Source organism: Tursiops truncatus, chromosome 12 (genome assembly GCF_011762595.2).
Source record: "Tursiops truncatus isolate mTurTru1 chromosome 12, mTurTru1.mat.Y, whole genome shotgun sequence".
NCBI lineage: Eukaryota > Metazoa > Chordata > Mammalia > Artiodactyla > Delphinidae > Tursiops > Tursiops truncatus.
The window spans coordinates 22,589,646-22,600,438 of record NC_047045.1 but is presented as its reverse complement, the minus strand read 5'-3'; the positions used below and the strand labels follow the sequence as shown (position 1 = coordinate 22,600,438).

General features: G+C 41.9%; 1 non-coding gene across 1 annotated transcript; it reads right to left on the bottom strand.

Moving 5' to 3' along the window:
* Positions 1-328: 328 nt before the first annotated feature.
* Positions 329-440, bottom strand: LOC117307563 (U6 spliceosomal RNA). The gene has a single exon (XR_004521330.1). It is a non-coding gene; the product is annotated as a U6 spliceosomal RNA (small nuclear RNA).
* Positions 441-10,793: the final 10,353 nt, after the last annotated feature.

Genomic DNA, 10,793 nt, shown 5'->3' with positions numbered 1-10,793 from the left:
GAGCATGGCCACGAGCCTCTCTCCTTCCTCCTGTGAGCAGAGAGAGTACACCTGGGTGAAAGCTGTAGCAGAGGATGTAATCACAGAGGTAACAAGCCCTAGAACGTCAGCTCCAGGGAGAAGAGTTTTTGTCTATTTTCTTAGCTGCTGTATCTCAGGGTACATAACAGTGTTTGGCACATATTAGATGCTCAGTAAGTACTAACAGAAGGAATTAATGAAAGCTACTGGTTTTTTTGTTGTCGTTTTTTTTTCTTTAATTGAAGTATAGTTGATTTACAATGTTGTGTTAGTTTCTGCTATATAGCAAAGTGATTTTGTTACACATAAAAAATATGAACGGTTCACAAATTTGCTTGTCATCCTTGAGCAGGGGCCATGCTAATCTTCTCTGTATTGTTCTGATTTTAGTATACAGTATGTGCTGCCGAAGCGACACGAAAGCTACCGTTTGTAAGTACCCACTATGCTCTAGATGCTGTGCTACACACAGATGATGGTCATTTTTCTCTCCAAAAACCTTAGGCTTTTGCATTTGTTTAATTTTAATTTCACTGTTTTCCTTGATTATTTTCTTTTTTTAATTGAGATGTTGGAGAAGCAGGAGACAGTCGTGCCTCACCTATTGCAAAAATGTAACAATAAACTTCCTCAAACTAAGATATTCTTCATAGTTACACTGTTTACACATAAGGACACAGGTATATTTTTTACAGAAAATTTTTTTTAACTCTCCTGTTTGTAGAGAAATTGTTTCAAAGATATTGCCTTATAGCTTTGCAATTAGAAAAAAAGATGATTTACTAACGTCATGTCATTTACTCTTACCTGTTGCAATATCTTATTCCTGTTCAATATGCAGGCAGGAAACTAGAGATTAAGTGAATGCATTTTGCCAGCTGTGTGCCCTTGAGTAATCTACTACTCTCTCTGAGTTTTAGTTTCTCTATCTGAAAAAAAAGAAGGTGATAATTTTGGCCTCTTAGGATGGATGTGAAGACTGAGTTAAAGTGTCTGAAGTACTCAGCCCAGTGCTGGGCCCAGAAAAATAAGAAGTAGACAAAAGAGAGGAGAAGGGAGAAGGAAGAGAAGGAAAGGAGAGGGAAGAAGGGGAGGAAGACCGTTGCCAACTTTTAACTTTGCTAGATGAAAACATTTAAAACCACCCCATAGGGCTTCCCTGGTGGTGCGGTGGTTGAGAGTCTGCCTGCCGATGCAGGGGACGCGGGTTCGTGCCCCGGTCCAGGAAGATCCCACGTGCCATGTAGCGGCTGGGCCCGTGAGCCATGGCCGCAGAGCCTGCACGTCCGGAGCCTGTGCTCCGCAACGGGAGAGGCCACACGGAGCTTTTGGGGACCACCTTTCTAGGGGGATGTCTCGCCCTTCGTTTTGCAGATAAAAAGACCCAGAGAGGTTGAGTAACAGGCATCATGTGAGACAGCTAGTTTTTAAAGGAAAAGTGCCTGCCCAGATATCCTCTTCTGCTGGTTATAGAATTCAAATTAGTTAATATGCATCGAATTACGTGAAGTTGGTGACAGCACGTGACCTGGGTTGAGACTTGTCACTTTGGCTACAGATTTCATCCTCTCAGCCCTCTGACCCAGTGGGACACCTGTGAACACCCAGACTGCACAGGTTCTCCCTGAAGTTGGAATATGATGGCCCACCTCTCAGGATTCTTCACTGAATCATGCTTTTCACTGAGCATCGTAGAGTATATTTCTGGCCTCAGGAGAAGTCCTTTGAAAAAATTTGCTTGATGTCACTGAATGCCATCCAGGTTGATGCATTTGCTTTCAGTGACTTGCTGAATGTCATCTGTCTCAGTTTCAATTAGACTCAGCTACGAGCGACAGAACATGGGCTTAAGAAGAAAGAAGTCTGGAAGTGGCAGTCCAGCGTGGTATAGCAACTCTGCTCTATGCAGTCCTCAGGGACTGAAAACTCAGGCTCCTCCCAGCTCACGGCATGTGGCCCTAGAGTGTGACCCTTGACCTCATGATCTAAGATGGTGGCAAGAGCTTTAGCCATCTTTTCTGCCACTGGAGAAGCAGGAAGCTTAAGGGGATAAAGGAGAAAAAGGGCATGCTGGCTAGCTTTCAAGGAAAGTTCCAGGAGGCTGCCACACACTTTCCATTGGCCAGAACTTGGTCCCTTGGTCACATCCACCTGCAGAGAATGCTGGGAAATATACTTATTCTGAATAGACATATACCTAGCCCCAAACAGGAAAGTCTGGAAGAAAGGGAAAGCATAGAGCGTAGGAAAGAGCAGTTCCTGCCATACTAGGCAAGAGCACACCCACTGGTTTCCAGTAAGCACCAGCTGAGAATTGTGAGGAAGCTCATATCTGAGAACAAAATATTTGGCCTTTGCCTTCTCCCTCCCTTTCTGTTCTACCTCAAGTGTGAGGCGGAGAGAAATGGGGCTTTCTAAAGCATTGTGGTTATACCAGGAGCTTCTGTTACAGCTGAGCTCAGAGAGACTTGGAATGTTTCTGTGCCTAGAAATAGGACCTGGGCAGTGAGTCCCCACCGCTGTTTATTTTGGGAGAGGGTAGGGTTTCTCCCTTTCCCTCCAGCTCTGCCGATTTGAGGGGCAAGCAATGGGGTCGGTAAATCTGAGCAATTCTCCTTGGGGTAGTCTGCGGAGTCCCAAAGCCCCCAATTCCACCGCTGCCCCCTGTCCTCCCCACACTCTAAGGGGAGATTGATCACCAGATTCAAGAGGGCAGCACACGGCCTCCAGGGTGATTCGCCGCCTTAGTTGTCTTCCCAGGAGTGGTGGAGGGTTTGCCCAGAGTTACCCCCATCCTCGTCGTCAACAATAGTACATTGTTTTGAGATGTCCTGCTGGCTGAAGGGATGTAAATGTGATCACAGAGGAGAGGAGAGGTTCTTCTGAGTTTGACTATTTTTAAGAAATCGAGTCAGTAAGTAAATATGATAGACATGTATTGAAAATAAGAAGAATACCGGAGTGAGATAAGTAGCTGGAGTTTATTGCTCTGCAAGTTCTTTCTTAATAAAAGAAAAAAGACTACATTTAAAAACAACATTGTGAATAACAATGCGTCACTAAAGGAGTTACTAGTCTGGACCATTTGATTCAAGTTACTGCTTACCTTCAGGTCGTAGTGTCCAAGAACAAAGGTATCTGTTGTCTTCTACCAAATTATCCTGCTCTTGTCTATTGAATGTTAGTCAATAGTCTGCATGAATATGGACATCTAAATAGTTGGCATGTCTAGTCGTATCTGTATTTCTGGAAGAGCTACCTTTTAATAAACAATTATTACATAACCTACAGCTGACAGTTTTTATTGGACATGATTTACATGCGCAGACCTTAAGTGTACCGTGCAATGAATTTTAATGTATATAACCTTTAACCCACCTTCCCATCGAAAGATAGACCATTTCTGACACCTCATAAAGCCTCCTCGCATCCCATTTCCAGTCAGTCCTCATGTTCACCTCCCCATGACCCGACAGCCAATGTTCTGTATCACCGTTAGATTTGTTCTGTCATTTCTAAAACTGCATATAAATGGTAGTATAAGGTAGGCACCCTTTTATGTTTTTTCACTCTACGTAACATTTTTGAGATGAATTCATGTAGTTACATGTATCTGTAGTTCATTCCTGTTTGCTGCTGAGAAGTAGCCCATTGTTGGAATAAATTGTGATTTCTTTATCCATTCTCCTGTGATAGATATTTGGATTGTTTCCAGTTTGGAGAAGTAAAGCCTCTTATAATAATTAAAATAAATAAGTTAAATAAACAAATAATGACTTTATAACTCATAAACAAAGAAACTGGCAGGTGTGCAGGTGTGTGTGCCTGACTTAGCAGTACAAAAAACATGCTCATCAAGAAGTCCCTGGACTACATTGACAGATGGATGGATAAAGAAGATGTGGCACATATATACAATGGAATATTACTCAGCCATAAAAAAGAACGAAACTGAGTTATTTGTATGGAGGTGGATGGACCTAGAGTCTGTCATACAGAGTGAAGTAAGTCAGAAAGAGAAAAACAAATACTGTATGCTAACACATATATATACAGAATCAAAAAAAAAAATGGTTCTGAAGAAACTAGGCGCAGGACAGGAATAAAGAATTTGTAGAAGTTGGTAGGATGAAGCAAAATTCATGCAGTTTAAAAAAGTTGTTATTTATCAGTTGCAATCAAATGAGGAAAATAGGCTTGGTTTGAAAAGGCATGTCTACAATTTAGAGATGAGGCAATCCTGATGGGCTCTTCATTGTTCCATTTTACAGCGGAGAACATCCCTGGGCTCTTAGTTTCCTTAGCTGTAAAGCGGAGGCACTAATTCCCACCTAGCCGACCTCCTAGGGTTGGTGTGAGAAGCAAATGAGAGAATGTTAGCTTAAAGCTCTAAGGGCAAGGTGGTGGTGGGCTCTATCACAGCTTCACAGTTTTCCCTTGAGAGACTACAGTGGAACATTTTACATGTCGCACACTTTTTGTTTATTAACTCATTTACCTCCCTAAGAAGTAAGTGCAGTTGATGTCTTTCCATTTTGCAGATGAAGAACTTGAAGCCTGGGCAGGTTTACACCCAGAAGCCACCCAGGTATACATGGCAGCACTGGGATTTGAACCCAGGTCAAACTAGCTCAAATCTGAGCTGTTACTATTGTGCCATCTGCCTTTCTAAGCACTTGTCATCATACCTCCTCCTAGCCGCCCACTGTACAGTAAATGTCTTCATCCACAGCCTTTCTTTCCTCGTGGGAGGGTTGCTATATTCAAATTCTTTGGCATGTTATCTACTAGATGTAACAGAAGGAAGCTGAAAGTTTGCCTAAAATCTTAATGATTTCCCTTTTTGGTCTTCCTGGAGGTTTGCAGTGAGACGGTTGAGTCAGCCGTATTCTTGGGGTAAACTTTGTATTTGCAAAACAATCAAAACCTCTAACCAGCTGAAACAAAATCCCCTGAGCTCCTACATGTGGCTGCCTTTCTCAGGACACACAGCGAGGTGTCCCACGGAGGTGGGAAATGCCCCATGGCATTGACTGCTAAGAAGAGAGCCTCTTCACACCCAAGGCCATTTGGTCATTTACTCCATGTCTCTGTCCTCAGTGCCTGGACGGTCTGGACTTGCTTCTTATAGAATCCTAAGGCACTTCAGGGCCCACCTCCTTCTGTCTGAGAGGTTGTGAATAACCGAGTTGGGGAAGCCGTTTGCAAGACTGAGTATGGACAGGTGGGGATGGGCAGTCCAGCTTTCCTTTTTCTTTTCCATTTAAAAATTACTAGGTGGCAGGGGGGGAGGGATAAATTAGGAATTTGGGATTAACAGATACACACTACTATATATAAAATAGGTAAGCAACAAGGACCTACGGTATAGCACAGGGAACTATATTCAATATCTTGTAATAACCTATAATGGAAAAGAATCTGAAAAAGTTATACATATATACACACACATATATATATGTATAACTGAATCACTTTGCTGTGCACCTGAAACATTGTAAATCAACTATACTTCAATTTAAAAAAAAATTACTAGGGACAACCAATTAACGCCTGTAAATGGACCTGAAAGAAAAATGTGGTTTTTAAGCAAACGAACCATGTCTAAAAATTATATGTCCCTAACAATGAGGTTTCAGAGCGTGAACTGTGAAAATTCTAAAGTTAGATGAAACTTCATTCAGCAACTCCTGAAACGACTGACTATACGCTTCAAGAATCAGCTGAGAAAACCACAGGCATTGCTCTCTTTTGCATTTTCTACAGAACAGTTAGAATCAGGAGTCATGGCTCCAATCCCACAGTCACCAGGGATTGGCCGGCTCTATCTCCAGCACTGACTAAAACCAGGAAATACTAGTTGTAACTAAATGGAACCAATAAAACAAGAACCTCCTTTGACTTTATAGCCAGTTGGAAAAAGCAACTAAAACCAAATCACCCATCTGGACCCATTTTCTGGTGGTAAATGAGGTAGGTTAACCTGGGGGAGTCCCAACACCTATGCCAGCTGGAAGAGTCATGATTCTGTACACTTGGGCCACCAACAGTCAAGGGCTGCAATCCTCCACACACCTGCGATGTTCACCTCTGAGCTGTCCTGGGTGGTCTCCCGGTGGGGTGGCAGAGTGATTGCAGAAGCCCCCAGAGAAATCCTAACCCTAACCCTCAGAGGGCAGAAGGTGGACACAAATCTACAAAAATCCTTTGCGTCACTGACTCTTGAAGATCTCCAGTGGTTTCTCTCTCCTTAAAGCAAAGAACCAAATCATTTGGAAACATGGCAACAAATGAATACACTCTGAAGCTTGCTATTTAAAAAATTTTTTCAACGGATTCAAAGAGAAAATGGAATTTATGTTAAATTACTTTAAGAAATTATATGCAACCAAAGTTAATCTGTGAGCCAAGATAGTGACATGCTGGGACTTCCCTGGTGGTCCAGTGCTTAAGACTTCTTGCTTCCCCTGCAGGGGGCACAGGTTTGACCCCTGGTCAGGGAACTAAGATCCCACATGCTGCGTGACCGAAAAAAAAAATGGAAAAAAAGAAGATAGTGACATGCTGAAAAAAGTTAAATGGTGAGGGAGAGCAGAATAGGTCACCTCCAAATAGGCCAATTTGACACGTGGATTATTTTGAGCTGAAGGTAATCAAGACCCAGCAGACTAAGGGAAAACTTTTACCTTTCCCTTAACTGCCTAAAAGAATTTAGATAACAGGCCTGGTCCTGAAAGAGAGATACTACCAGAGATAACGTTTTACTGAATGACCTATCTTCATGGCAGGGTGAACATCTAATCGTCAAACACCTGCTCTTCTTATCTTCTTGTGAATTACCCTCTTCCCCTTTGAAGACCCCGGGCCCCTATCCCAATCCTTGACTCAGGACGACATATAATAAGCCTCAGTTGCCCAACTTACCTTTAGGTCTCAAATTTTTGTGGGACTCTTGTCAAAATTAAATTTGTTTTTCTCTTGTTAATCTGTCTTATGTCAATTTACTTATTAGACCAGCCAAAGAACCTAGAATGGAAATTTTTGCCACCCCTAGAATAGTCATATATTAAATTGCCCAACTGTCCTTTTCTGTTGTACATTTACCCATGAGTTCAGTTTAAGTCTCTTGTTTATTTTGTCATACAATTAAATTACATTCTTTTCTTCAACAGTTGAATAGTTCCAAATGTGACTTTTCATTCAAAGAATTCATTCTTACCATCGCCAAAAACCCTCTATTTCATTCAAATGAATCAGCTCCTCTAATTAGCAGGAAATAATCTGGAACTAATTAACTAAAAGATCTGAGTTGTGGGAACCCTCTTGCACTGTTGGTGGGAAAGTAAATTGATACAGCCACTATGGAGAACAGTATGGAGGGTCCTTAAAAAACTAAAAATAGAACTGCCATATGACCCAGCAATCCCACTACTGGACATACACCCAGAGAAAGCTATAATTCAAAAAGACACAGGCAACCCAATGTTCATTGCAGCTCTATTTACAATAGCCAGGTCATGGAAGCAACCTAAATGCCCATCGACAGACGAACGGATAAAGAAGATGTGGTACATATATACAATGGAATATTGCTCAGCCATAAAAAGGAATGAAATGGGGTCATTTGTAGAGACGTGGATGGACCTAGAGACTGTCATACAGAGTGAAGTAAGTCAGAAAGAGGAAAACAAATATCGTATATTAACACATATATGTGGAATCTAGAAAAAGGTTACAGATGTTACAGATGAAACAGTTTGCAAGGCAGAAATAGAGACACAGATGTAGAGAACAAACGTATGGACACCAAAGGGGGAAAGCAGGGTGAGGGGTGTGGTGGTGATGGTGGTGGGATAAATTGGGACATTGGGACTGACATCTATACACTAATATGTATAAAATAGGTAACTAATAAGAACCTGCTGTATAAAAAAAAAAGTAAATAAATGAAATTTAAAAGATCTGAGTTGTCACCAAAATGCTTTGGGAAACATGTTAAGTAAGATAATAAAAGTAAGCATCACTTTACAGAACAGCCAGGAAGGGAGAAGAGGGTATCGAGTCAATGGAAAAGCACAGGCCCTGGGATTGAAAGCACAAATTTTCCTATTTATTAACCACGTGTCCTGGGGAAAATAACTTAATGTTTTGGGGCCTCAGGTTCCTCACTGATGAAGTGAAGGTAGTAACCTGTTATGATTGCTTCCAGAGCTCATTCTTGGGACCAAATGAAACATGTAAAAATGTTTCGTAAATGCCAAAGGACCATTCAATTGCAAACTACAATTATTCAGTAGTTGGGTTGCTTTGGAGACAGCAGAAAAAGTCCTTGTGTTTTACATTCAGCCCTCAGACCACGTAATACTGCTGAGGGAACCCCACATTTGCATGCCCTCTTCTAATGCAGCAGACCCCCTAAGGGGTTCCTCATGGTTTCTGTGGCTTTAGGCCTAGATTGATCTCATAGAATTTCCTCTTTTCTCCACAACAATTCCCCTGGAGCCATGACAAGCATATCACAGTCTATCAACAAGAAACTAGGCAACTTTTTGCGAAGTTAGACTTGAACGTAGAAGCCTATGCATTTCCGTTAAAAACAGACTTGGAAACAAATAAAAAGTTCAACAATTTTGCTATGAGTCCAGTAGAGGGCGACAGGGCCGCAGTGACTCTCCCACAGGAACTGCAATGTAATTCAAAGGTTAACAACACACAGAGCCTGCCTTCCTTCTTTCCTTTCTAATCAGATGATTATAGTCATAATTTTAATACCTCTTTGTAGAGAAAAGACATGGCTGAAGGCCATTATGCATTCAGCTGCACTTCCCAAACACTTCCAGAATGGGTCTGCATTTTTTAAATCACAGGAGCCACTAGGGCATTTGGAAACAGCAACAAAGGCACATAATGTGTTCAGTCTCCGGATGCTTCACACCTGTGGGCACCATTGGTGGCAGAGCCAGCATTCACCCTGTTTTCTTCCTTCCTGAATCAGAACCTGGGGGTTGTTCAAGCATCTGTCCCATTTCCAGTCCAGAAGAGGGTCCTGATTAGTCTAAGCCAATCAGAGCATGTTTTAACCTGGTAAATGTAACTGGTCCAGGGATGGACTTAGGGCTTTACTTGGCCCAGTCAGACTGAAGTGTAGGGCTTATCTTCTATGATCTGGGAAAAAGTTTTCCCTCTTTCTCTCCCACTGGATATGAATGAGGAAACTTGTTGCTATTGGCAGCCATATTGTAAGGGTGGGTAAGATGGCCAGAGGAAAAATAAGGAGGGAAGGAAATAACCCAGGTTTTTGGTGACGCCACTAACTCCAATAACCCTGTCACCTGGACTTCTTGTCTTGTGAGATAATACATTTCTGTTTAAACCTGCTTTGGTCACGCCTTTATTTTTTGCAGATACCATACGTATTTGGATTAATGAGCTCCCTTCACTTTTCCCAAGGCCACCCACTGGGTGAGTTGAAATAGTGGTTGAGAGCAACTACTTTGGACTATTTTTTATCTTAAACTATCTATTGGTTTTCCGTGGGTCACTTGCTGAGGATGTTGTTGCATATTATTTCTGTGATACTATCCTTTTCATTAACCCAGTGCTTTAGAGACACTTGTTATTTATTCCTAGTCCTAGATGGATCTATAACTTAGAGGGGTTATCTCTAAGTGAAAGACTGCAGTACAGTAAGTCAAAACATGTACAAAGTCACCCAATATGTCCATGACTGTGCTGAAAATACTGTATACTTCATAAGTGCTCTTCTCATTTGTAGTGCTAGCCTGATGGAGGGAAAAATTCAGGTTATCTAACATAGCAAACTATGGTAGTTTTAAAAAACAGAAATCTTTAGTGCTGTCTTACTTTGTTCTCTTTTTCTTTTTTTAATAAATTTATTTTATTTATTTTTGGCTGTGTTGGGTCTTCATTGCTGTGCACGGGCTTTCTCTAGTTGCGGCGAGTGGGGGCTACTCTTCATTGTGGTGCGCTGGCTTCTCATTCTCATTGCAGAGCACGGGCTCTAGGCGCACGGGCTTCAGTAGCTGTGGCTCGCGGGCTCAGTAGTTGTGGAGCACGGGCTTAGTTGCTCTGCAGCATGTGGGATCCTCCCGGACCAGGGCTCGAACCCGTGTCTCCTGCATTGACAGGTGGATTCTTAACCACTGCACCACCAGGGAAGTCCCTGTTCTCTTTTTCAAGGTTGGGGGATTATACATGTGTTTTTTCTTACTGATTTTGCATTGCTAGTTTATATTCATAACTTCTAATGAATTTAAACCAAAAACCACATTTTAAAAGTCTCTTGTGGCTCCTGGTGGAAAGAGCTTGCCAAAGCAGGAAGTAGTGGTTGCCTCACAGGAAGGAGACCGGCGGCCCAACATTCCAAGGATTTTGGCCAAGTGTTTGAGGGATTGTTCAGAGAATCACCAGATAAATGGTCTAAGCATGCATGAAACAGTTATTATTTGGTCATAATTATGAGAAATAAAAAATCAAAAAGGAGGGGAGTTCCCTGGCGGTCCAGTGTTTAGGACTTGGTGCTTTCACTGCCATGGCCCGGGTTCAATCCCTGGTTGGGGTACTAAGCTCCCCCTGCAAGCTGTGCAGAACAGCCAAAAAAAAAAAGAAAAAGAATCAAAACGGAATGTAATTTTTCAGCCAACAATATACAAAGTCTTGTGCTGAGTAATGTTGTGATTAAAAGATGTCCTTAGAGAAAGAAGACTCATACAGTATATGGGAAATAAGTAGCCAAATATTTTAGGCAGCAG